At 45.5% G+C, this 4,138-nt stretch overlaps 1 pseudogene; it reads left to right on the top strand.

Annotated features, from left to right (window-relative positions):
* The first annotated feature begins 571 nt into the window (after positions 1–571).
* LOC101139982 (keratin, type I cytoskeletal 18-like) lies at positions 572–2,013 on the top strand (annotated as a pseudogene).
* Positions 2,014–4,138: the final 2,125 nt, after the last annotated feature.

Raw genomic sequence — 4,138 nt, 5'->3', positions numbered from 1 at the left:
TATCCTATTTCTCCTCAAAATTCCACCTACTAATTTTAGCATCCATTGGTGGATCTTTCTTTTATGAGTATTACTGTTGAATGGTGATTTTCCATTTCCCTGTTTCTCTTTTTTTGAGACAGGGTCTTGCTCTGTTACCCAGGCTAGAGTGCAGTAATGCGATCTCAGTTCACTGTAGCCTCGACCTCCTGGGCTTAAGAGATCCTCCCACCTCAGCCTCCTAAGTAGCTGGGACTACAGGCTTGTGCCACCATGCCTGGCTAATTTTTGTATTTTTTGTAGAGATAGGGTTTCACTGTGTTGCCCAAGCTGCTCTCAAATGCCTGAGCTCAAGTGATCCTCCCATCTCAACCTCCCAAAATGCTGGGATTATAGGAGTGCACCATTGCATCCAGTCACCTTCTACATTTATTAAAATTCTTCTGGAAGGAAGATATGGTCATTTCTCCCCCATTTATTTATTTTTCAATTATTTATTTAAATCTGTGGTCTCCAGGCCAGGCACAGTGGCTCATGTCTGTAGTCCCAGCACTTTGGGAAGAGGTAGAGGCGGGAGGATCACTTGAGCTTAAGAGTTCAAGACCAGCCTGGGCAACATGACAAAACCCCATCTCTGTTAAAAAATAATAATAGGTTGTCGGCAAAGCTGAGTCCTGTCTTCTCGCCCTCCTCCCCAGAGAGCATGAGCTTCACCAATCGCTCCACCTTCTCCACCAACTACTGGTCCCTGGACTCTGTCCAGGTGCCAGCTATGGCGCCCGGCTGGTCAGCAGCATGGTCAGCGTCTCTGCAGTCGCTGGGGGCTCTGGTTCCCGGATCTCCGTGTCCCACTCCACCAGCTTCCGGGGCGGCATGGGGTCCAGGGGCCTGGCCTCGGGGATGGCTGGGGGTCTGGCAGGAATGGGAGGCATCCAGAACGAGACGGAGACCATGCAAAGACTGAACAACCACCTGGCCTCCTACCTGGACAGAGTGAGGAGCCTAGAGACTGAGAACCGGAGGCTGGAGAGCAAAATCCGGGAGCACCTGGAGAAGAAGGGACCCCAGGTCAGAGACTGGAGCCATTACTTCAAGACCATCGAGGACCTGAGGGCTCAGATCTTCACAAATACTGTGGACAACGCCCGCATCGTTCTGCAGATCAACAATGCCCATCTTGCTGCTGATGACTTTAGAGTCAAGTATGAGACAGAGCTGGCCATGCGCCAGTCTGTGGAGAACGACACCATGGGCTCTGCAAGGTCATTGATGACACCAATGTCACTCAGCTGCAGCTGGAGACAGAGATTGAGGCTCTCAAGGAGGAGCTGCTCTTCACGAAGAAGAACCACGAAGAGGAAGTAAAAGGCCTACAAGCCCAGATTGCCAGCTCTGGGTTGACCGTGGAGGTAGATGCCCCCAAATCTCAAGACCTCACCAAGATCATGGCAGATATCCAAGCCCAATATGACAAGCTGGCTCAGAAGAACCAAGAGGAGCTGGACAAGTACTGGTCTCAGCAGATCGAGGAGAGCACCACAGTGGTCACCACGCAGTCCGTGGAGGTTGGAGCTGCTGAGATGATGCTCACAGAGCCGAGATGTACAGTCCAGTCCTTGGAGATCAAGCTGGACTCCGTGAGAAATCTGAAGCCCAGCTTGGAGAACAGCCTGAGGGAGGTGGAGGCCCGCTACACCCTGCAGATAGAGCAGCTCAGCGGGATCCTGCTGCACCTGGAGCTGGCACTGACTTGGGCAGAGGGACAGCCAGGCCCAGGAGTACGAGACCCTGCTGAACGTCAATGTCAAGCTGGAGGCTGAGATTGCCACCTACCGCCGCCTGCTGGAAGATGGCGAGGACGTCAATCTTGGTGATGCCCTGGACAGCAGCAACTCCATGCAAACCATCCAAAAACCACCACCCGCTGGATAGTGGATGGCAAAGTGGTGTCTGAGACCGATGACACCAAAGTTCTGAGACATTAAGCCAGCAGAAGCAGGGTACCCTTTGGGGAGCAGGAGGCCAATAAAAAGTTCAGAGGTATAATAATAATAATAATAATAATAATAATAATAATAATAAATTAAAAATCAATAAATAAACATGTGGTCTCCTGTATATTCATTCTGTACTTTGGGTTACAATCCAATAACATACTATTTATTTTGTTGCTCAAATTGCTCTTGGTTTGCCCATTGAGAGCTCCTTCAAGTTGGCTTCTATGTTCCTTTGACAAGCCCCCATTCTTTTTGGAGCATTTTCTTTCTTTCTTTTCTTTTCTTTTAATAACAAAAGATGTTCTAGGCTTATCTTATATTTTCCCTGTTCCAACCCTATAATCACCATCCACTTTTCTAAGGAGCACTGGTTCCTTTTATTGGAAAGTGGCACTTAGAAACCAAGATCTGGGTTCTGGCTTTGCTCATTGCTACTGAGATGTCATTTCTTCTAGGCCCTCTCAGAGGACAAAGCTATGAAATATGTATGTGTATACTAACTCTCACACACATACATCTCTATCTATAAAAAAAACCCCACAAGTTCATACTGATATCTCTGATTTCAACCCAACACCAAAGGTTCATTCTATCCTTCCATCTTTCCTATCTTTCCTTATTTGTAACTATTTTCTTTTTTCTTTTTTTTTTCTTTTGAGACGGAGTCTCACTCTGTTGCCCAAGCTGGAGTGCAGTGGCACGATCTTGGCTCGCTGCAACCTCCGCCTCACAAGTTCAAGAGATCCTCCCGCCTCAGCCCCCCAGTAGCTGGGATTACAGGCACCCGCCACCACACCCAGCTAATTTTTGTATTTTTAGTAGAGGCAGGGTTTCGCCATATTGGCCAGGCTGGTCTTGAACTCCTGACCTCAGGTGATCCACCCACCTTGGCCTCCCAAAGTGCTGGGATTACAGGCGTGAGCCACTGTGCCCAGCCATTTGTAACTATTTTCTTTGACAGTGATAAATCTTGTTCTCATTATCTATATTTATGTATTTGTTCAATCCTAGTATACATATACACTACTTGCAGAATTGCTAACCCACACCTCAGTAAGAAACAAATTTGCTAACTAGAGTACAGTATTTATATGGAGTTCTTTTTGTCTGTAGCCTTACAGAATCCAGTTCAAATTCTATATTCCACAGTTACTTAAGTTAGGTCTTTTCTTTTCTGTCCCTTTGGTATGGTCTGTTATTCATTTGGAATACAGTTAGGTTTATTCGCTAGTGTTTGTATTCCAGCTTGGGTTTCCCCAACAGTCTGGTTGGTTTTAATTGTTTCTTTATTTGGGGAGTATGTGAAATATTACTCTTGTTCCTGGAGTCAAACCTAAGCAAAAAAGGTAAACTCAGTAAAGTGTCACTTCCATACCTTCCTTCTTGTCACCCCAGTCCTACATACCCCCTGTAGGTAGCCAATCTCTTTAATTTCTGGTTTACATTTGCTAGATTTCTTTTGCACAAATGAGCAGAAATGTGTATCTTCCTATAACCTCTTCTTTCTTACACAACCAGTAGCATGCCATGGATACTTTTTTGCACTTTGATTTATTTCCCCCTTAACTGTATATATGGAAATCACCCCATATCATCTCATGGAGATCTCATCCATTTTTACAGCTATATGGTACTCCATTGCTGGAGATGTCACAGTTTATTCAACCACTCTCATATCTATGGACATTTAAGTTTTTTCCAATATTTTGTAATTATAAATAATGCTGCAACGAATAACCTTATAAATATGCATTTTCTTTCTTTTATTCTGAGACAGGGTCTCATTTTGTCACCCAGGCTGGAGTGAAGTGGCACGATCATTGCTCACTGCACACTTGACCTCCCAAGCAATTCTCCCAAAGTGCTGGGATTACAGGTGTGACCCACTGCACCCGGCCACGTATTTTTTATTTATCTTCAGGTAGATTCCAAGGGGAGGGATTACTGAGTCAAAAGGTAAATGCATTTGTAGCTTTCTTAGCTACTGTCAAATTCTCCTCCACAAGGGCTGCACCAGTTTGCATTCTCACCAGCAACGTAGGAAAATGTCTGTTGCCCCACAGCCTATGTGTTATGCAAATGCATGTGTTGTCATGCATTTTTTAGTCTCTGCCAATCTTATGGGTGAGAAACTGTATCTCAGTGTTGTTTTAATTTGCATT

The sequence above is a fragment of the Gorilla gorilla genome, chromosome 2 (assembly GCF_029281585.2).
Source record: "Gorilla gorilla gorilla isolate KB3781 chromosome 2, NHGRI_mGorGor1-v2.1_pri, whole genome shotgun sequence".
Classification (NCBI taxonomy): Eukaryota; Metazoa; Chordata; class Mammalia; order Primates; family Hominidae; genus Gorilla; species Gorilla gorilla.
This window is presented reverse-complemented; position numbering and strand designations above follow the sequence as displayed.